This window comes from Pomacea canaliculata, linkage group LG8, assembly GCF_003073045.1.
Source record: "Pomacea canaliculata isolate SZHN2017 linkage group LG8, ASM307304v1, whole genome shotgun sequence".
In the NCBI taxonomy this organism is placed as follows: domain Eukaryota; kingdom Metazoa; phylum Mollusca; class Gastropoda; order Architaenioglossa; family Ampullariidae; genus Pomacea; species Pomacea canaliculata.
The window spans coordinates 6,858,970-6,883,419 of NC_037597.1; the positions used below are offsets into that span (position 1 = coordinate 6,858,970).

At 43.8% G+C, this 24,450-nt stretch overlaps 1 protein-coding gene across 1 annotated transcript in view; it reads left to right on the top strand.

The window, feature by feature from the left end:
* Positions 1 to 371: 371 nt before the first annotated feature.
* LOC112570339 (papilin-like) overlaps positions 372 to 24,450 on the top strand; it is a 62,946-nt gene continuing 38,867 nt past the window's right edge. The window contains 1 exon segment of the mRNA XM_025248729.1: positions 372 to 971. The gene's annotated coding sequence lies outside the window, so the exon portion shown is untranslated.

The following is a 24,450-nucleotide window of genomic DNA, read 5'->3' on the forward strand; positions in this document are numbered from 1 at the left end:
TTTGTAGTTTGTGAGGAAGGCAAAGTTTAGGTTTGACAGAATAAATGTGAATGTATAAAGCTTGAGAAAGTCTCTGTGTGTGTGTTTCAAGAACACTTCATATGGGACTTTGGTCTCGCAGCAAGATAACCGCTGATCTTGAGGTTGATGTCGGAGCCGAGGTACAGCTGCCTGCTGAAGCGAAACGTGTACAGCATATTTCTGTGAATATATGATTTATAAATCACACCTGGTGTAGGAAGAGAAGAAGGGACTCCAGTGGTCCGACAAATTATAATGTAGAACATCGGGGACTGCCATGGCACAGTCACCTGCTTTCACGGAAGTGTAGGTTGAGAGGGCTGGAGAGAGAGAAAGGGGGGTAGAGGGGAGGAGAAGAAAGAAGTATTTTAGTTCGCTCGTTCGTCTGAACAGGCTACCAAACGGACCGCTCCTACATCTACGACAAACTTAGTGAGGGTTTAAACCCCGGGTCGCTAACGTGCTGTGTGTGTGAGAGAGAGACACTGGTTGCTTCGTTCTCATCGTCACCTCTCGTGAACCGGATAAGAGAGCGAGTGCGCGCGTGTGTGTGCGTGTGAGGCCCTCGCCGTAGTGTCAACCCACCGACGGGGCCTACTTGCTGGCACAGCGACACACAGGCCTCCGCGCTGTAGCTTGGCTGGATTAACATCGTACCGGTGAATGGCCCATTGATCTCACAAGCAGGAAGGGGGAGGAAAACCTGCTCACCCCGTCCATCCCACCCCCGTCAGTCCTAAGTTGGACTTGTCACATTGTCGTCGTCGTCGTCGGCGTCGTCTACCCTCTCGTGACCACTCTCGGTCCCAACAGACAATGTGTTAAGACGCACCGGAGTCTCAGACGAGCTGGTGACGTGCAGGCAGACGACAGACGACACGCAGTACAGGTTGGATTATCAGCTGACTCATCGCGTTTCACACGGCGTCGACGTGGCCCGTGGTCCGGAGGTAAGAGCTCATTTTCTCCCTCTTTTTTTTCTTTCTTTTCTTCCTCACGTGCCCCAGTGCACGCAACCTGTGAGCAGTGCAAGGCTGTCCTTATCGTAGTTTCGAGTCTGAATTGCTTGCTACACAGGAAGGACTACGACACTCCATGGTATAGTCGTGGTGTCGGAGGTCTCCGTGGTTGTTTCCTGTAGCCAGCGTTTCTTTACCTGTTGCACCTTAGGACCACCAAGTGTCGTCACCATGCTACGGATGGGGCTCTATGGTCGAACTTTCTGTCCTTCTGCTCGCGCGCTCTGTCTCTCCTTGCGCTAACACGACCGTTGAGCTGTCGACCAACGTTCATTTGTCGCACAGCCATCATCACCGCGCGCTACACAAAGCTTGCACCTGTGAGAGAAAATCTTCAAAGTGTTTGTGCCGTGTTCTCGCAGTTGTGGCTGCCGGGCTTTTGCACTTGTAAAAAATGAAAATATTTAATTTGGCCCCGCGCACACTCAGCCACTCTTTCGCTCCAGTGTCCAACGCCTTCTGCGAGCTAGTGAAAGGAAGATTGCATCGTCCTTAACCGTCTGACCGTTACTCGGGATGCTTCTGTGTGGTCAGTGCTCGGCTAAACTTCATCCCGACACTAATAAAGGTTAACACAAATACAAAATACAGAATACAAAACAAAATAATACACTGATGCTGTGTAAAAGCAGCTGCACAGCATCCAGTGTTGCGTCTGACGATGGGGTCGCATGCATGAAAACTTGGAGAGTCAAGATGACAAACGCATTAACAAGGAGCGATGATGACCGCAGCAACGATATTTTTACCGGCCAAATATGCTGCCCTTTGCAATCTCTCAGTTCGGGTGTCCCCATAGCTGTACTCTTGCGAAATATAATGTGCCTGTAGTTGATATTTAAGTTCATTCAGAGGACTGTCGGGGGAAAAAATTTGGCAGGTGTTGCGTTGACAGATACATCGTGGCGACATGGCGAGCAGTGTAGGGTCAAGGACGTCTCAGTCCTGCCCTCCCTTCACCCTCCCCGAAGTATATATTTTTCTTTCACTCCGTCACTTAACCTCGTTGTTGACTCCATGTGAGCAGAGAAGCGAGACTTTTCCCCACAGGAAAACACTGCCGTCTACTTCCAACCTTTACCCACACGCAGTACTACTTGGCTTGCCTTCCTCCCTTGGCTGTCGAGCGATACTTTGTTCAGTGCGGTGCCAAGCGGGTTGACAAAGGGCAGGGAATCACAGCAACCACCACCACCACCCTACACCACCCACCACCATCCAGCCGCACAGTGGGCTCCCATCGTGCTGTAAAAAAAAGCGTTCGCTTGTTATGGGAAGGATCCTGAAGTACTGGGTTCGGATCCCAATGGGTAAGGCGTACTTCTCCCCATCTCCCATCTTTAATTCTTCCCCTGTCAATCCGCCATAATGAGAAATAATCATGAAATGCAATCACTGTCGTCTCAACCAGTATGAAATCTCCTGACCCCCCTACATATGATTTCTTGTAACTGGCAAACTCTGTAAAACAAGTAGCTGACTACTAGTTTCAAGAAGAACAATGGCATTTCAGACGCGTACTTCAGGTTCAACAACCACGTGACCAGGTAGACAGCACACCTGTGCGTATCTCAGACTTAGCCCAGCGGGCGGTGACTTGAACAAAATGATGTTGACATTTGACAACTTCTTGATGATGTTGATCCTGAGGCCGCGTAACGGGTATTTTATTATTCTGTCTGCCAGAGCCACCCGGCGCTGCCTTGCCGCCATTGCTTAAATATCAGTGCCATTACTGTTCGATCTCATATTGCGACTCGCCTGCTTCCTCGCCCTGTTTCCGTGAACGGTACATGATGGGGACATACAAACACATGTCTGACAGGAAGTGAGAATGTCAAGACAAATCCTCAGCCCCTCACACCACAGCTTCAGGCGGGGCTCTAACATAAAAAAACACAGACAGAGAACAAGATGAACCGATCCGGAAGACGACCATCTCAGGAAGATGATGGATGACAGTCTGGTGCAGACGATAAACAGTATTGTATTCCAAATATCAAACAGACATTTATTAGTAGAAATTTTTTATTATATATTACTAAGATCGAAACATACAAACCAACATTTGAGGAGTCGTGTCTTTTTCTTAACCGCCAAACATTTGGTAGGTGTAGTCGGATGACCAATATCACATACGCTTGCCATGTTCATGATTGGACATTCGAAAAAAATCTCAGTGATCGACCATGCGTGACTATAACTAGCTCCCTCGAGGCATAGGGAAATAATCCGCAAAAATAAAAAAAAGTGAAAGTAAAACCCGAGAAGAGGGAGATCGATGTATCAAAGCAAGACCGTGAAGTCTTCGTAATTTCCTATAAATGAGAGAGCGACGCGTGGTCGATTCCCATCTCAGCCAGACTGCGACAACTAAAGAGAGGGAAAGTCTTCAAGAGCTTGGCCTAATGTCTTGTCGAGCACGCCATCAGCAAACCGGAATAAGCTTTTTTTTGAGGGATGGAGGATGTTCGCAAAGATGTTTTCGATGCTGAAGTGTAGAAGTCTGAGTTTATGGTAAGAACCGTTTCGACAGAACATATGGGTGAGGACCACATGGGTTGGGAAAAAGAGTTATTCTGCTTGTGCAAGTCTCCGACTTGACGATGGGTGCAAAGGTTACTGTGTTTACTTCAATTGCAGTGAGGCAAAGGTTTTTCCTAAGTCACTAGGGAGTGAGGTGTGAAACCTCACTTTCTCGGGGCCAGGAGGAGGGTCTCCTTCTCTTCCCCTTCCCCTTAGTGGAGTCAGGTACTCATTACCGACAGCTGGGTCGATTGGGGGAAAGTTTACTGCGTCAAACGAGTGTCGAACCGGTGCTATTCCCACTCGGATATCCGCTTCCTTCACTGAATAAAGCTGTACCCAATCAAAAAATCTTTTAGTCCGGACAAAAATTTGCCGCCAGGGGCACGAAGTGACGAGCCGGCGACTACCTGAATCATCCTTCCGCTTCCTGTTTATGCCACGCAATCAGGGGTGTGCTTCCAACTCACGGTAGGTCCTCCCCGTGACTGTGAACTAAAAGCTGAGCAAGTCAGGAAAACAACTCGCAAGCTACAACCACCCTGTTTTTCTCTTTTGCGCATGTCTGCACACTCGGGTATGCACTCTCTCACACACAAACACCCTTGTTTGTATTCAGCGCAGTTTTAGCTGCGAAATTCTTAGCATGCTCCCTCCTTGTCTCCCTGGGATGTACAGGTGTCCTTCCCTATGTTCTCTGAAGCCCGCCGTCTCTCATTTCCGCACTTACAAATTCCTTTGTAAAGGTTGTAACGACACGGGGGAGCAGACGACCCCAGGTGTCGGATACTTTTCATAAAGACTGACAAGCAGTCGTCTGCTGCATTTCCGAAGGGACCAGTAGTTGTGTCATTGGTTTTTCAGGTGATCAATATGTCGACACAAGCTGTACAATACTCTGAATATGAATGTATTTCCCTGTATGCACCTTCTTGTGTGTTGCCTGTTGCTATCGTTGAGTCCCGTGCAGCGACAGACTGACCTCCTCCTCTGTACCGTAGGAGGGCCATATTCGTGTTTCTCAGGTGTTATTAGGTGCAGTTTTGTAATTCATCTTCCACATGTTGCTCTGTCTGCTGTTGTTATGTTTTGAACTTTGAACTGAGGATAGTTTCTAAGCTCACAAAGTGTTCGCACGCGCGTACATACACACACAGGCATCCAAGATCGGGACGAGAAAAAAGAGAGTAAAGAAGTGAGACAGAGATCGCATGTGTTCTACTTTTGTGAATGTCTGACTTGGGAACTTACAGTTTATCGCAGCAGAAGGAGTAGGGATGAACTAGGACTGGAGGAAATGAACGCAGGCGTCAAGTCCCTGAAAGAAGCGCAAGGACAAGCGAGTAATGGGACTTAAAACCTGATGTCTGGACCTAGAGGGTCTCATTAAACATGGGTGCGGATGGATCAGACCAGAAGGGAAAAATGGCATAGACGGGAAAGTGGTGATAGCAAACACGCAATGGCTTGAAGCTACCAACAACACTCGACACAATGATTCCGACCATGTGTTCATCCTTAGGCACCCGTTACACAACCTGTTTGGCCACAAATATAATCGTGAACAAAACGTTGCTTCTTATTTTCCCCTGCCCACACCACACACACACACTTATCCCTTTTCAAAAATATTTATATTTATACAACGAGCAAAGCTCAAGTGTACTGAGTGGCTTTTCCGTTCAGTAGACGGATGTTGTGCTGGTGAAAATGCTTTCAGTAATACTCACTAGAGCATCCCTAAAGCTTGTGTCGGGGTGGGCTGGTGGTGGGCTTGGCATAAAGTTAAACAGAAATTTGATTACAGGGGTGCTGACAGATCCGTGTATACTAACATTCTTCTAAGTGAGCGATGGCAGGAGGGTGGAGAGAGTAACCAGCTACCCCCTGGCCATGATAGTCAACATGATCCTAGTGACACTCTTCCTTTGTTCGCTGGTGTGACGAGCACTTTCTTGTCTTGAATGCCTCAAAGATTAAGAAAATGATTTTCGACTTTCGGACGAACAAGCCTGACGCAGTCATCAGTATTAACCATGATGATACCATAGATGTAGTCGACTCTTACAAATATCTAGGTAAGTTTAAATGGAACATCAACACTGACATGATCCTCCCTAAGAGCCTACAACGACTGTACCTCCTACGGAAACTCAGATCTTTCTCTGTCATCTCTGTCATCCTCACTCGGTTCTATCAGTTCTTCATTGAAAGTCTCATCACTCTTTCATCTCTTGGTTCCACAGCCTCTCCTTAGGGAACAGGAACAGTCTTGTCTCCCTTGTTAATATCTGTTCTAAGATCACCGGAACCAGGCAGAGGGACTTGGCAGCCTTTTGTCATCAGCAAGTCCTCAGGAAGGCATTCCTCACCCTCTGTATTCCTGATCATGTGTTGGCATCGTCACCGCAACTCATTTATTCCACGTGACATTCACTTGATCAACTGTACTGGCCGTCATCTTGTACTACCCTGAGGTGACTTAAGGTCATCAACTGTATCTGCTGTTGTTGGGAAGTGTGGGTAGGGGAGAGAGAAAATGTGTGTGAGAGAGACTCTATTTCAACATGTACATGTATATTATCTATTTTACATCATGTACATGTACACATTATTGCTAGTACGAGCCCTATCTTGAATTGCCCCAGGAGATCAATAAAGTCGTATTGTATAATAGTTCAGTGGCTTATCACATTTCACTGACAGACCCGTAAACATAATCATAATTGATTCCCCCCTCATCACCAACTCCATCCACTCCCTATGCGCGCCACCGCGATCGATCGGCCAGGTAATGAAAATTTCAGGGTAGAAATTATGAAGTGCGAAATATTTATGCAAAATATCACTGCAGTCTTAATAATCTGAATCGAACCTGAGTAGACGTAAAAAAAGAAAAATAAGAAAAAAACACACAAAATAAAACCAAAACAAACGTAGAGGATACTCTGCAGATGTTTACCACAATACGTCCAAGCCATACGCCATGATATCTTGTTAAAGAAAGGGGAAGAAATCGTACTTGGCTGAGGTTTTGTACCTATTATTATGTACCCTAAGACACACTAGAATTATTATCAGCATTATGCCATTGCCGAAATGTAAGCATGTATAGTAGACGTTTACATCGTCAAAAATGCTTCAAAGAAAAGATAAAAATAGTCTTGTTGGGTGGTGATGGTGGAGGAGACAACTCTTTGTGAAATGAGATACCCGAGGAGGAAGGTGGGCAGAGAAGAGAGTGAGACAAACTGTGAGACGCTAACTTTTGGGTTTCTTATAAAAGTTTATCGAGGGCTTCATTGTTGTAGCTCATGTTCAGGATGGCCCTGTATGTCGCGGGTAATGACGGGCAGTCACGCGCAATCTCGTGCTTGCATTTAATGGCGAATCTTGTCCCTTTGATCGAAATAATATTTTATACCAGTCAGCATACCGGTTGGAAGATAGAGGCAATAACAGACAAGTATTTGAAAGCGGAGATGTTTTTAGTGTGCTCTGTAATCTGCTTCGTCACATTTGCTTTTCAGAGAAATTGTTTGTCATCATTTCTTCTTTTATCTTGTCATTTGTCTTCTCTATTTAATGTACTTGGTCATGACTGACGAGAGCTGATATACTGTCAGTGACAGATGCTGACAGACAGAACTCAACCTACAGAGTTCATGCCGGAGTAGTTCAGGTCTCTAGATGTAAGGTCTGACTGCATTTCTTTCCTATCAGACCTTTCAAGTGCCTCTTTAAAAGAAGCAGGATTATCAAGAATAGACCCTCCATCTTCAGATTAAACCCAAGTTTTTGTAGTTGCTGTGTGATGGTTTGGCTTGTGCAACATAACTAGGTTAAGGACTTGAGGGTCACGCCAACCTCTGTCATCTGTCATCTGTCATGGTGTGTGATGCTCATCTTTGTACTTCCTGGAGTTGCGGGTAGTTACAGGACAACCAATATGTCATTACTAACAGAGCACCATGTGGATGTTAAAGGCAATCCCTAACTATCAACAGAGACACTGCTGTAGGGAAAGCTGATAAATAAATACAACAAAACGTACACATTCACAGACATGCTTTTCATGATGGAAACATAAATCCGTGTCAATAAAATACAGAGCTTACTGTTTATAAAAACACGCAGAAGATTTAAAATCTTATTTTTATCCATAGTACGCCTATGGCAATTTCAAAAATTTGCCGTGGTTTGCTGAGATTTAAAGGGTTGTTAGTGATTGCTCCATTCTCAAATGTCTTATGAAATATTATTGTATTCGGGAAAAGTGTTAGAGGATTCGTGGCCTGCAGCATATTGCTCTTTTCTTCTTTTTGGAATAAATAGTTTTCTGTGACAACATCAATTTGATCTTCATGGATTGCATCTCTATAATAACTTATTTTTCTTGTGTATTTACGATTTCTTTGTAGGCTTCTGGCAGTTTATTTTATTGCTAGCGATATCACGATCTGTTAGCTGATCTCCAGTTCCACGTCAATAATAATAGTAATAATCGTTAGGGATACACGGTCCTAAATTCTGGAAGAGGCAAAATATGAACTCATGGTTCTGAGACTGAAGAAATACCTACAAACATACATGCCGCCAGGTTATGACTTCCGATCATAATTAACCTGGATTTCCTGAGCTTTGAGAGATGGTTCAGGTGATTGCAGAGATACAAAACTGTCCAGACTGTAGGGAAAGGTGACACTAAACATCACCGCGATACACACCTGTAATATGACGATACCTCTGTGGTTGCCGGTCACGAGGCGTGTGAACAGCACGGAGGAAACTAAGTAAACAGCACGTGCCACGCGCATTTTAGCTTCTTTGGTATTTTTTTTTTTCTTTTGTCCTAAATAACATTTTGGTGTGATTTCAATATTGCATCTTCTGTAGCTAGGCCGAAGCTTGGAGAAAATTGTATTACTGAGTTGTTATGACTGTAAAGTATTGAACGTTGTGTAGACAGTTGGTGGTAGTTGCATACAATGCCACTCTTGTGTCAAATACTCGCATATATCCTGAGGATAGAATCACATTGACTGTTGATTGTCCATCATAACATTCCCCACACACACATACACAACTGTCTTATCACAGACACACTGCGCACCTGGTCCACGTCATATCCTGTCCAGCTACAATTGCAACGACTATCTACCCGGCAGACCAGAAGCCATATATTTCCAGCAACCGGAAATGAAAATGAAAGAATAAGTGCATCCAATTCAGGAAAATGGATGGGTGTGTGAGCTTCATGTGCGGGCGTGAGATTGTTGGCTGCCATCAAAAGCACAGTCAGGGTAGAGAGGCCACCACGCTAAGTGATATCTGCTCAGCGCTTAATGGATTCTCTTTCATGTTGTGATTAGCATGTGACGAAACCATTTCCTTCCTGTCTCCAGATGCTTTCAGAAAACGGAAGTCAGCGCGAGACGGCGCGAGAGAGCAGACAATGACACGTGTGTCAGATAGTGCCATGATAACCGGTGTTGCAATACCACTCTCTACAGGCTGTTGGTGTTCAAAACCCGCAGGAAAAATCTTGTTAATTTATTGAATCATCGTAACAAAGGTGTTTTTTGTTAAGTGCGAGTGATACTACATTTACTTGTCAGATCTGAGTGGCCTCCTCTTGTTTATCTCTAACCCTTGTCTTCCTCCTCAAAATTTTGAACTCGTCCAGTTAGCATAAACCTGTTTAAAAAAAATTACTCTCCAAAAACGGACTTGCATCTGGTGAATTCGATTGGTATCAAAACATGTCAAACATTATGACATGATATCGATTCTCATCAAAGTGTTTGTGCTGTCAATGACATATCCCATCTTCTCCCAACCCTGAAGGCAATCTTTCTTATTTTCTCAGAATTAAGAGTAATTTCTGCCTGTTGCACGAGGTGTAAAAAGCACGGACAAAAAGTCTGAAGGAGAGAACATTTTCGGAATAGCTGCACCGCTTTCCTGTATTTCTAGCGCGTGGAAGCCGGAGTAAAAGAGTGGGGTGTCCGAATGCCCGCATTTCCACTTCACTTTCCGTCAAGAGAGCTTGTCGCCCTTTTTTAGACCACGGGGGGGATAACTCTTTATTTTGCTTTCTCGCACAGTGTGAATGGCGCTTTTCATCACTGCCGACAGTTACGATCTGATTACTCGACACGCCAATGGAATCTCTCCATCGTAATAAAAATATTGCGGGGAAAATCACGCGCATTTGCATGTCTGGAGGAGGAGCGAAAATTCAGCAGTGCAGAAACTAGACGTGAGCTGGCTTAGCAATATCGGGGGCTGCTTCATCCATATTGATTTCGGCCAGTAGATTGATGCCCACATACGGGCTATTGTTGGTAAATCTAGCAACCTTAATCACCAGTGACTTCAACGAATTTCATGTTTATTGTTCCGACAGTGTAACCTTTATAGTCATGGGGAAACCAGAATATTGAGGGAAGTTTCATTGTCCGCTTGAAAAATGACAGTCAATAGAATTTGAAACAAAACCCAGATGTCTTTGGTAAAGTCGATAATGAGAGTCCGCGGGTACTTACTGCACAAATTATTGAGTGATTAAATTTGTATCTATCCAATATTTGTTTTCATTGCTGGAGAACTGCAGGATATTTTTGTTTACTGGAAAATGTATTTTTACTGTAAAATAGCATGATTTGTTTACTGGGATTGACATGATTTGTTTACTGGAGACAGTATGATATGTCATTTGTTTATTGAAGAAAGGCATGGTTTGTTTACCGGAGAAGGCTTGACATGATTTGTTTATTTGACAGTAGCATGCTATTTACTACCATCACTGTTTTCCCAGACCTATTTGTCTTACCCCATCTCCATTTCTGACCATCTATACTCAGCGAAAGAAAAATGTAAACTGTAATAATTTCATGCTCTTGTCAGTGTATTTGATATTCTCCGTCCATCGTGAAGCTGATGCTGGTTTGTCTTGTCACTTGTACCTGCGGTGCGTGTCTGTCATGCCACTATTACCTATGGTTGAGATTTGTCGTGTCTGTCCCCTGTTCCCCACCTCCCCAAGAGACCGTTTATTTACTCTGACAAGCCAGACAGTAGGGGACAGCACTTAACATTCCTTGTTGGCACGTGTGCCATCAGTTGTCCACTAACAGACATCTTGTCCTCCGACGCAATGCCACTTGAGTCCATCGCCACGTTGCTGAGCGCCCTCGGGTGGCAGATAATTTCTGGCAAGTCTGCACCAACACCAACATCTTGCACCACAGCAAAGTCGACGACCGGGAAATTTAGCTTCAAGTATGTGACATGAAAGTGTCGGTGGTGTATACCTGCAACACTCTACTCCTCCATTACTGTCCTCCATCCATCCTCGTAACGGTTCAGGTTACGGCGGAGAAGTCCTCCGTAGGCTGGACAAACAACAGTCGCTTGTTGTGACCAACAACCTGGATGTGACAGCCGGAAACTTCGGCGTAAGGGGATTTGGCTTCTTGAAACTAACTATGATGTAGCTTTTGTGAATGGGATTTTTAGGGGGAAAGTGAAAAAATGGGTTCCTTTTCTTTTAATTCTTTTTTTTTAATAAGATTAAATTTTTATTATTTGAAATTGTCTGAAAACAGAAAGGTGATTCTTCTAACCGTCCAGTCCCGTAAACCATTGTAGATTTTTTTTTTTTATCTTCTTCACCTGGATACATTTTTTTATAAGAGCAAAATAAAGTAAAAGTAGACAGGAAGTATTACTTTTATGAACACCGGGGAAAACTGATAATGAGAAATTGAGCATGAAAGTAAGTTCTGCGATAAAGTTAATACCAAGGAGTTTAAAGTTAAAATCGGAAGTCTTCCATTAAGAAAATTAGGCTCACTTTGCAAGAAAGTATCTACACGTGTTTTTAAAGTGAACGCGCCACAAGAATAGTAACAGATGTATCCCAGAAGGCAATGGAGGCAAAAGTAGGACTCACATCTGGGCTCTGAAAACGATCTTGGAAATGATTTCCTTAAACAATATGACCTCGCATATCTTTGAAGAGGAAATGAAAACAGAACTAAGTGCTTTAAGAATACCTGTCGGAAAGGTCTGCTGAGTTCAAGGAGGCAGATAGAAGTTGTTTGTAGAAGTAAAAAACGGTTAACGAAAGTGCGAATGTTCCTTTTGAGAATTCGCCAGCGGTGATGTCGGAGACATTGGATGAGAACTTTCCCAATCTCATTATATTTGTGTCTCATTCTGAGTTACTTTACTGTATGTTATTACACATTTGCGCATGTGAGTGTTTTATATGTGCGTGCGTGCACGTGCATAAAGGCAAAAGTAAAGAACACCAAAGCTGTAGGTTTATTATGTCTATGTGCCGGTTGTCAACAGCAAAAGTGAACCCCAACCCTCTCCTTACCTTTCTTTATCTTTTCCTCTTCGATAAATCAGGTACGAAATTCGGAAGGGGGTGGAGGAGAAGGTAAAGGAAGGGTGTCCATGCGAGCCTCGACCCCGTGTAATCTGCTCCGAAAGCGATCGCGCTGATCACTAGAGACCCGCCTGATTTAATTTTCTTGACATTTTATTCAGGGGTGGTTATTTTGTTACACCACATTTTTGTAGTTTAGACATGTTGTCGATATTTACGTGACTTTCATCTGTAAACAGGTTCATTTGATTTTTCTGAATAAAACTAGAAATGTTTTGCTAGGATTATTAGCCCAATCAAAGAACTCATGTAGTCAGAGCGTCTCTACAAGTCCACGTGTTCTTTCTTGAGACCACTCTCTGTCTCTCTCTCTCCATCTCGCTTTCGGAATCTAAACCTCCTGGGATCGGAACCTTGAGCTGTCAGCTGTGAGATTTCTTCCATCTTGCAGTCGTACCTTTCATTTTTCCAGACCCTGAGCTCTCAGCCATTAAGGTAGCACCAGTCCAAACATGGCCACCAGCTGTCCCTTGCTGTGGCAACAATCCAAAGCATCCTGAAGTTCGTAGAACAGACCATTTGCTGACATAGTTGAGGTCAGTCGGTTCTCTCTCCATTCCCTAGCAATTCATGGTTCTCACTAGAAGGAACCTGGAACAGTAATATCAGAAAACAAATGCATCACATGTGCGACACTTTAATAAGGTTAAAGGTCGATAGACTGTCAGCGGAACTACTCATGACTACCGTTGTAACTCATACATCTTCAACACACTGCGACCAGTGGGAGGTACCCTGTGCTGATGGCGTCAGGAGGATCCAATCACTCATCCAATGAACGGATCAGTCGGTGCATGTCTACACATGTCATGCCAGCTAGTGGGTCGTTAGTCTGTATTCACTGTCTTCTTCAAGTGGAACAAATGTGTTTTCAAAATGTCAGTGGAACATCCGCTGTAGAATCGTGAACTGAGCTGAAGAAGCCCATTACCTGTTGCCGACAAGTGGTCCTTGACCTCACACAACGGAATCTCAGAAGAATGCTGCAGAACCGCGCGCGTGTAGTCTTCCGGGCATCAGCAGGCAGCATGGCAGCATTGTAATGGTTTAGCACAGCTACAGGCAAAATCATGTTAACAACCTTGACACACAATTTATGACTTCAGTCTATCATTAGTTCATCCTCTCCCTGCTTTCTATTTGCCTACCTACCTACCTGTTTGTTTTTGTCAGTCTGTTGGTGAGGTCTGCTCATTGAAACCAAAAGGAAAATCCAGGTATTTGAGAACAAGTGTCTGAGGAGGCTGCTCCGGATCTGATGCAAAGAACACAGAACCAACGACTTTGTACCAAAGAAGATTGCCACACTGGTAGGACACCAGGAACCTCTACATTCAACAGTCAAGCGACGTGAGATGGTCTTTGGCCATGTGACCCGGCACGACATGTATATCTTGTCGAAGACGATCCTGCCGCCTCTATTGACCATAAGACAGGAGCTGGTCAAAGGATGACTGTTAGTCTCTGTAACCTTGTCGTCAAACGGAAGATTTGCATTTAAGATGTTACAAGAGCCCGACAGCGAAGTATTGAGAAGGAAACTTCACCAAAAAATAATGAGATAATTTAGAGAGAAAGAGAGCGATGTCTGAACAAGGTGAACAAAAACCGTGATGGTGGTCTGACATTTTACGAAGGGAAGGTCAAAGGAATGACTAACAAGAACACGGTGGAGTGTAAGAAGAAAGTAGTGCGTCGTTGAAGACAACAGAAACAAGGGGAAAGGTTTTCCCGGAAGATCCCGACGTAGTCATCGAGGCAGACAATCGAGTGAAATAAAAGGTCGCGGCTGTAGCCGGCGTACAGGTTTACCAACAGACATGATCGACGACTTAATGGACTTGGATTGCTTCTACATAAATGAGCAGACAGCCGTTGAGCTTCTCTTAGCTGGAGACAGTCCATTGTCTTGTTGCTAAGAGATGTGGTAATGGGGTGAGTGACAATGCAGCATCTCAACACAATGTCTGCTACCACCTGATGCTAACAATTATGAAACATCGTGAAACTGAGGAATTGTCAAACTTTGACAAGAAAACAACGATGAGTGTATTCTGGATGTAAGTCAGTCCTTTGAGGATCTCAGTGACTGTCAAATGTAGTCTTTGTCTGTCGGGGGTCCTAACTGGACTGTGCCTACTCGATGTCACGACCTTCTGCATAGTAAATGTGAAGACGGCGCAATGATTTAAAGGAATATAAATCCGCATAAACTACTTTCTAATAGTGGAGATCATATCTGGAACTACAAGATACAAAAAATTGTTTGTTTTAACCTTTTTTCTTTCTTGTATTTTTTTCACTTCAATTATTTATTTTCTTTCCTCGATTCTCTGGGGTTTTTTTTCTCTTCCTCTTTTTGTTGGTTGTGTGATTAACATTCTTCACTACTGCATATATCAAGTGTGAGACTTTCTAAATATTTTACTGGGAGAAAAGGGAGGCTTCGTTTAATTTTGCTGTAGAATATACAAATGAAAGTATGTGGGAGCATTTCCAGTGCTTCTGGCACTCACATGCATCTGTTTGTGACTCACACCGTGTGACATGGCGGAATTATTTACAAGTGACAGGTGATTATTATGCTGACTTCATGAACCTGCTCCAGCCCCTACCTCCCGTTTTTCCTATTTCCTCCCCTCCCACCTATCTTTGTGTTTGTCACATCATGTGTGTTCGCGCGTGCACGTGAGCACCTGTTCCAGTTTTTGTACATATAGATAAGTATTTATGCGTACGTGCGTGCGTGTGTGAGTCACACTCTTGTTCCTTTCATCAAAAACATTCCCGCTCGTGGACATCTGCTGCGTGCCAGGCGCCATATTAATGAGCGCTGTTCACTTGGCGCTCGGTCCGTGTGTGCACAGTGCACAGGGTGTCTCGTTTAATCTTCTCCACTTACCCGCGATTATCTTCAGGGCGTGCAGCGCCCCCCTCAGCTCCACATGACCGACAACTCCACCGGTGGAAAAACACATCCGTAATGATGTGAATGTCATACAAATCACATCTCTTCCTGTATTCATTTCATCAAACACATTCTCGGTATTTGAACGTTAACGAGGGCGATGACATAGCAGAGAAAGAGAGTGTGTGTGTGTGTGCGCGCGCGTACGTGCGTGTTTAAAGTAGATTTCAGGTTGTTATTTTTATTACAGTTCTGCCATTTAGTGATTAAGTGCAATCTAAAACCACTTAATGTCAGTTGTTCTCAGCCCCTCCCCTCTCTCTCACTTTCAACGTTTTAGTTTACTTCTAGAATCATTGCATAAGCTCATTATTGGAAGCAGTATACGCATCATTAGTGGTTGTTCTTGATATCTTTAGTTTTCTTCTTATTCTGGTGATTCTAGTTGTATTCTTTGTTCTTCTTTCACCTTGTTTTGTATTATTTGTGTCCTAATCGCCCACAGTGAGTAACCAAGCGCGATCAACAGTCAGACAGTCATTGTTTCCTCTTACTTTCGTCTCTGGCACTTCCGTCCTGAGCTGTGACGCCTCTTCCCCTGGCTTGTTTCTCTACCTTTCCCAAACCTGACCTCCAGACTAACATTGACCCCTGTAAGTAGATCCCTCACTCATCCACTTATCACCATCGCCACTCCTCCCCTCTTCCCTCCCCCTTGCTACATCCCGTCAGTCAGAACTCCTTAACCTTTTAATCCCATTCCCTGTCTCTCCGGAGCTCCTGTAGCGAAGCTGTCTTTCAGACACCGGAGACAAATGTGCGCTTGACCGCACACCCTCAGGCATGCAGTGACTTTGATGGCCAGACGGTGAACACCACCCCGATGTCAGTGTCTTTGATTTAATTTACTGAGGTACACTTCCACGGCCTCTTGGTCAGGCCTGTGCTTCTGAAGCAGGTCTTCTCGTTGATTCGTTTGTTTTTTATTTTGTTCTGATTTTCGCCGTCAAATAAAAATCTGTTCTGATCACCTGGTGGCTCCGAGAGGAAACAGTTTAAACTGCCTTCATTACAAAAACAAACAAACAAACAAACAAGCTCACAAGAGTTGGGTAAAGGTGATCAAGCAAAGCTAACTCGTCATCAGAATCCCACACCGTATTAACTCCCCTTTCAAGTGACGTACATAAGATGGCGGGCTGTGGAAGTTGGGACTGGGGTAGAGGATGAGATGTCTAGTTGCAGGCGGGCGGCAAAGAGCCAGAGCCAGTCCTTTGCGCTATAATTAGATTAGGGAGGATTCACAACGCGACACTTCGTTCCCCTCACCCCGAAGCTAGGGGGCGCTCATTACTGTGGATGGCTGTCAGTACTTGCAGAACTTCGGTCGGTTATCTGCATTAAACGTGCCTCAGCTCCACAGTTGACTGTTGGGTCTTGAAGGTTTTGGACAGGTCTGGGAACGCACCTACATTGGTATAGCAGGCTGACTGTAACTGACCCCTATACGGATATTTCCTGTGAATATTATACAGCATGCGATGACAGCGATAAAAAGATTTTTAATGAACCTCCGTGATCACGCACACACACAGTCCTCCTTTTTCGCTTTCTTGTTCTCTCTCGCCTCTCATGTTAAGGAAGCGAATTCTATTTTATTTGAGTGTTGTTGTTTCAATTCGGATGTCAAGGATATCAATCTTCATGTCTGTAATGGACCTCCGTTTCGTTTCTCTACTTTTTGTGATTGTTTATTTGAGGGGTTTGCTCTTAAAAAGATGAATGATTTATTATTTTCTGCTTAACCACATCGCAAACTGACTTTTCCACTCTCGCTTACTTTATTTGCTCCAGGGATGTAGTTCACAGCAGAGCGATCACCGTGAATTAACTAATCACCTTCTGCTGTTGACTCTTGGCTTCTGGAGAGTTTCTCGTGTGCCTCAGAGTAACTGTGGTCTACAGGTTGGACATCGTAGACTGATTAATGTAGATTACTGTGGTGTGTACGTGCTTGCTTACTGGGATATATTGTTAGGCAAGTGTCATTTTCATCGTCCTCAGTAATTATCTTTATTTGTTTCACGCGAAGACATTGTGTACTGAAAATCTGTTATGAAAGTAAACATCGTCCTCACTCTGCCGGAAATCTAGGCTAATATTTCATTACAAAAGCATCGGGGGAAAAAAATGCGACAGATAGAGAACATCAACATCACGGCTGCTAACTCCCACCCGGCAAGAGCCTATTCAACTCGGTTGTCTCAACATCGTCTGGAAGGCGAAGAAAAAGTTCGGGCAAGTTGCGCACACAGACAGCCGAGCTGGAGTCCGGCCCTCGTCCTCTGTGCACGAGCTGCACGTCAGGCTAATTCGCGCACTCCACTTTATTCTCCGCCTTCAACAATATTGACTCCGGCTCCCGCGTGCTGTTGCTGCAGCGGATTTGCGCCACAACCGCCCAGAGACGCCATGCTGGATGTCACGAACCGGAACACGCGCATTGCGCAAGACGTGTGCGCAGTCGCATAGACGGGGTTAGGCGGGCGGTGAAACGGAGGGTAAGGGGAAGGATGTAGAATGCAAGGGAGGTTGAAGGGGTGGAGGATAAGGGGGAGAATGTAGAATGTTAGGGAGGTTGAAGGGGCGGAGGGTAAGGGAGAGGATGTAGAATGCAAGGGAGGTAACTATTCTTTTCGTTATTTTTCTTGCTAGGGTGTGTTCGGAAAAAAAAATGTACTGACATTTCTTATTTCTCAAACCAAACTCTAATCGAAAGAAAAGCACTTTTAACCTTTTTTTTTGTGCAGACCTGTTTCTGTAAGACGAGGAGAGAAATCAATAGACAGTTTAACGTATTGTTCAGCATCTCGTCGTCCGCCATAGTGACTAGCCGGGATGAGTACTTAGCAGTCCAGATGTATGAATCAATGAAGGAGCTTCTGGCGCGGGTTCCTACTGAGCTGTTTACAAGATGGCTTCCAGCCCCAAATCGTTTTAAGTATTTACTTCCCCTCCATGAGATGGAGCAGCCTCTAATCTCTGGACCCTACTTGAGCATGGACGGCGTTTTTTTTTAAAAATTTTTTCATATCAGACAGTCTTTTCGTTGACCGCTTCGTAAGCACAAGGTTTAATGTTCCTGGATCCTTTGTGGTTTGTTCTAGGTACGGTCTTGTGTCGATAATGGTGAAGTGTGCACGAAACAATTTATGTGCACGTGTGCGTGCTTGTGTGCGAAACTGTGTGAGAGAAAGAGATATGAGGAAGTGGTGAAAGAGAAATATCGGTGAATGAGTGAAAGATGTAAAGATGACCTGCCAGTTGACATAAAAGTGACCTACGGTTATTTCCTTGTAGGTGCAGCTCCATTAATCCTCGTTGACACAATCGATAGCAAGCTGTTAGTTTTTCTCTCCAGTCCTTGTAGTTGTATCAAATGTAAATTCCTCGCTCATAGCATGATGAACACATTCAATGTCGTTTTTCGGTATGACTTGACAGTTTTCATAAACTCGTCCTCTTTCCCTTTTTTTTCTCTCTCTCTCTCATTTTTTCTCCCTATCTGTCGTTCATCCCTTTACCTGCGTGTCGGCATGTCTGTCCATCTTTCCGCCTGTCTTGCTGACTGGCTTCTTGCCTCCCCTTCTCTTTGGACACCCCTCCCCGCCCTTCCTTCACTCTTTCTCTCTTCCCCCTTGCCAACCGTCTTGTGTATAATCGCTGTATCCCAGACTGCCTATCTGCAGTTAGCGCATGCGTCACTAGGCGACAGGAGGAAGAGTGCGGCTCTGGGAGGAAGTTCATAGACGGCGCAACCGGCAAAGAAAGTCATTTCACAGTCTGTCGCCCACTGACTTTCAGCGAGCAGCCAGACCTGGGGCCATGCTACCAGCCAGCATCAACAGACTCCACAGCTCTGCTTGGCAACGCCTAGCGATGGTCTCCGCACATCCTTGGCTTGGAATAGGTCTTTGTAGCAAGTAGGGAGGGGGAGTCCTCACTTTTCTCGGAGAGGCCATATTTTTGTAACGGTACCCATGACCTCTCGCGTTACCTCTCCCAACCCTCCGTGGTATGGGTGGGGAAACTTTTTTCCTCCAAGAGCAGTTTTGATATTTGTAACATCATTTGCTGGCCCTACAAAATTAGCAAGTTGAAAATGAGCTTGTTGTTTGTCAAGCCGTGGTTTTGTCACAGTGTATGTCACGTGTGCAGTGTGGACACTCCCAGCATGCCCGGCACTACTGTCCTCTGACTCATCGCAATCCGCCTCCGTAATTATGTGTGCGAAAAATATGATCTGCCCCAATGATGCTTTTCCTGTTTCTTTATGCTTTGCTAAAAAAAAAAGACATTTGCACCGAATCCCTACGACGATGGTTGCCAAGCAACCTCTGGGTGCTACAGATCGTATACAAAAACTGTAATTTCCCACACACTTAAAGTTAGTTAGGATGTAATTTTTCTGCTCACTAATGTTAGCAAAATTATAGTTAAATAAGTACTAGCAATTTATAAAATATTTGTTTATAATTAGACAGTTCCTAGAGAATTCGCTATATTCTATGTCTGTGCAGTGAGAGCACACTAATAATAATCATTATAAATATGTATACATACATACCTCGTTGTAATTAATGAATTCATGGCACTTGCAAAGTGTCTGCACACAGGTCACACACACACACACAGGCATGCATAATAAACTTATAAACCTAACGAATTTTTCCATTTCAAATCTTCATCGTTTGCTCATCCTTTGGAAACCCATGAAAGGACAATGGACATTGGTTGGCCTGAACTGTGCTCTGAGGTACACAGCGATGTCGACAATCTTTTATGTATATTATTGTAAGAGCTGACATAGTCGAACAACACTGCACTTATTAACAGCCGACATTAAACCGAAAGTAGTATCGGAAATGCATTGCCACATCATTTGTGACCTTTCATGCCGAAAAGCTGTGCAATTACCAATGGAAACCCCAGATTTCCCAGAAATAACCGCCTGTTCAGACACACCTCTCAGTGCAACTGTCCTTGGTATGAAAAAGGGGGGGGGGGTGAGCATGTTCATCCGAGCAAGCCCCACCAGATCGTTCTGTTCGTTACTAAGTTACTTCCCCTTCTCCCAGCCTGAACACGTGACGCGGTCGGTCGTGCATGGCTGGCTAACGGGAGTGTAACGGCGTGTCCCCATTCCACTCAGCGGACGAAGCAACCTCATCTCATCATTCAGCCGACCACCGCCCGACCTCACCTCCACTCCCTGTTAAGGTGATTTGCTAGACCTACTTGCCCGGCCATTAGCTTCTCTTACCCGTCCGCTGACAGGAGGGTGAGATGGAGATGATCGGGCGTAAGAGGCAACAGAAATGATCATTCTAGCAGCTACCCTCGACCTGCAGACGACCCTCCACCACGCTCGTAGCATCATCTTGTATGTTACAGACCTCTGGGATGACATGGAGACTTAAGTTTTCGGTGGGTTTTTATGTTCTTGAGTGCTCAGTGAATTGCTAACAGAAGTCATTTCTCCCCTTCTCTCACTCATTAATAATTCAACCAGGAGCAATGATTCACGTAGGTGTAAATTTCGCGATTTAAAAAAGAATATTTAACGGACTGAATGTCACTGGAGTGGTTTATCGCCTCACACTGCTGCAGTCACGTGACAAACTTCATCGTCTGGATGGTCACATCGTATTGTGTATCGTGTATTACAGCGTAAACATTATGATTAGCAAAGATTGTTTTTCTTATCCTAAAATAAATAAGTGAAGAGGGTGATTAAAGTTCAACAAAATATAAGGCTCAACCAATTTCACCGGTAGATGACTAGGGTAATTTCATCTTAATTAGATAATAAAAGGAGGCTTACCAGACAGAAGGCGGTCGACGACTTCAGGCGTAGTTCTTTTTTTCATAGGGTTCACAGCATTATAAATAAAAATATGAAACCGATGACAATGCCGATGATGGGGATGACTCATCAGTTTTGTGCTTGTTAAATACCTGCACCCATGTTTATGTGCTCATAAATATCATGCAACCTTTATTGGTCTTCCTATAAATAGAAATCCATTTCTTTTTCTTTCATAGTTTCAAGATAGAGTTGTGTAGAAGGACGGCAGAAGTTCCCCTGCAGTGTCTTGTGCCACACAGGTCTCCTCATTTATTTTCCATTCACATAGAAATAATGGTTATTATTCTTCCGGACTTGTGTCCCTTGCCGAGATGAATAGCAGGTAGCTTCCTGTAATGACTCCATGTAATGATTCACGTTTTTTTTTCTTTGAAGAAAGGAAAGTCAACGAGGAGAAAACGAGTTCATCTGCTCCAGGGTTTTTCCCCTTTGTGGAAGGGGGTAGCCATTTTGTCGACACTAATTTTCCTTACTCTGTTTTTTTCTCTTTTTTGTGTATGGTACGATGTGGAGTTTGTTTAGTCTCCTTTTTTGTAAAGATATCCTCAGGCGACCTCCTTATTGATTTTGAAACAGGCCTGTACATTTTCTCCATTATGGAGAGAAGGATGGTCCAGCGACTGAAAGCCGGTGACGTATTGATTGAAGCTTTAGCAGCCACTGCCTGCGCCTCACTTTATTGACTACATGGCTTTCGTCTGTCTGTCTGTCTGTCTGTTTGTCTGTAAACCTTCTCTGGTAGTTTGTTAGTCTGCAACTCCTCCTGTCTTCATCTCTTTACGCTTGATGTGACAACTACTGTTACTGTCCGCCTATTCTCGTTTAGGCTTCTGACTAGTCTTGATTTGGTAACCGCGGTTTATTGTTTGTCTGTCTGTATGTTTTTAACTTTAAGCTTGACGTGTCTTACTAAGATTTACTACCAAGGTTAGTTTGTAGTAATATAGTATCAGTTACTGGCTTCATTAAAAACATAAACACTCAAACAACCAACTCTGTGTCTGTATGAACTTTCTCATTAACTTTCTTACCCCGTCTGTCTGTCTCCTTTTCTCTGTGTGTATGTGTGTGTGTGCACGCGCGCGATCGCACACTGTTGGTGAGTCTGTATTTTCGTTTGACTGACTGATGGATGGAGGCGTGTGAATACACTTTCTGAATCCGTTTCTGTTTAACTGCATGCCGTTGGTGTTGGTGACCATTAAAGCCTGTCTGTCCGCCACCCTTTCAACAGCCAGTCTACTTGGCAGCCAGTCTACTGCTCTCATGGCACATCGCTTCTCTCCCTTGAAAACGTCGTGGCGCTCTACTCGCCTGAAACGAAATAAGGGAGGGAATAAAAAATGCTGTGATTGCAGTTATGGGCCTTTAAGTGTGGTGTCAGGGCATTACCAGGCTAACCTTTCCAAAGTCAATGATTTTAGGTTCTTTCGTTTTCGCTTTCCTTATCTCTGATGCCGAGTTTTTCATTAATCTTCTTTTGCAAAGCCCTCATTAAAGTCTCCTTTCAAGCTGTTATGACAGTCTGTGGACGATGGTAAGCATTACTTATGTTCTGGTTTTTCCTCGCAGATTTATCCTTTGGAAACATAGCCCTAGACAACACAGTGCGGATGTCAGTTTGTAAGCTTGTATCGATACACGCAGGTACAAGCATATATATACATATATTCTCAGGCTTTCACCTCCAGGTCTTCACACACATACACACGTAGGTATGTGGTCACACACTTTCATCCTCCTTCTCATGCACGCTTTGACACAAGCTCTGCCTTCTTTCTTCCTCATTCTCTTTATGATTCACGTTCTTTCTTACACTCTATATCTCATGCATGTGAGAAAGAAAGAAGGTATATACTCATACATGGCATGTAATATATTATGGCCATGTAAGGATTTAGATGAGAAAGTTGGATAAATGCTAGAATGTCTATACTCATTGTTGTAATCAAGGAGTTAGTGGCTACATGGCTTGTGTTCTCTCTCTCTCGGAGGGCCAGAAACGGACGTCAGCCCGAAAGCTGTGAAATTTCGAAAATTATAAAAGCGAGGAAGCGAACCCTAATTACATTTCGCAACGTGAATCCAATGGGACTTCCTGTTCAGCGACAGCGAAATTTTAACTAGTTGTCAGGAAAGAGAGCCAGAGTGTTTTTGAAAGTGCAAGAAGTTAATTGTTGTAGTTCAATCGATAGGATTTTCTTAAGTCTTCGTGCAGTGATCGAATTTCATCGATGTTGGCAGTTACTGTTACCTCTCCAACTGCTGCTGAGCAGAAGTCAAAATGTATTGTGGCCTGTCTCTGTGTTTCTACAAGAAAAGAATATTTTATATGGAAGAATAAAACCGTAAGATTAACAACCACTTTTCGTGCGCTACTCAAATAAAATGTTGTATTAGCTATATAATTAAATTAATTTAAGATTTTGTTGAGTATTTATCGATTTCCATTCCTTTCTGTGTGACATTACATTAAAAAGCTTCTCTCATACTGTGATAACTAGTAGCAGTAATTACAGACGAGAACAAAATTTTTGTCGGCGAATCTGGTATAAAAAAACACACAAAAAAAAAAAAAAACAACAACAGTGGCGCCAGCAAGAAATGATGTTTTAGTGTAATTTCCGCCTGCAGCTAGTGTATATCCATCCACAATTTCAACAGATAATCAAGGGGAAAAAAAAAAGAAGCTTTTTGGCATTTTTGTTGTTGTGCGATTGAGAAAGGTTAGGTTCATCTAGGACCAAACTTGGACCTCAGAATTGCGCGCGCGCATACACAGACACACTAGCTGCACATATTCCCACAAAGTCACGAACGTGGTCACTAACTGGTTACTGTTTTATGGTTATTATTGGTGTACTAACCATTATATTAAAAAAATCGAAAGGGGATTATTGTGCACAGAAACCAATAAATCACTGCGATCTGCGGCATTCTTTGCTCTACTTCCCACAGTGATTGCCTTCCCGATTTCTGAGGTCATGTGAACAAATGAGGACCAGTCCCTAGCTACAGTTACATAACCTGAGGTGAGGTTAGGAGTCACAAATCAAGGAAATCGCTTGTTTGTCAGACGAAAACTTAATCCTTGCACTTTGGACAACCCTGCATCGAATCTCGGCCTTTGAACAAACACATTTCTTCGCCAAGATATTTTTTTTTTTCATGCGAAGCGTTAATAAATCTCGCCGTGGTTATGCTTTAATTCTTGTACTCACCCCATTAATTTTTTTTTTTTTTATTGAACAGAGGCTGTTATTGCCAACCTGCACGGGTCTGGAAACTTCTGAAGTCAAATCAACTTAATTTAAATGAGTTTCAAAGTCGGAAGACGGAAATCAGATGAATGGAAAGTGAGGCTAATATGTACAGGCACAAGGGACAACATTTCTTTGCGAGCGGAAAATTGAACTAGGGTCTTTCTGGTGATCTGACTGGGATTGTGGGATTGAAAAAAAAAATGTCTACAGTATCGAACGAAGTAATGCTATAAGAGACGAGAATTTTTTGTGAAAAATAAATTTATTAACCCGAGAAGCTGTCCATTTCCCTGTGGACTGAGTGTTGCAGTCCCGCTGATGCT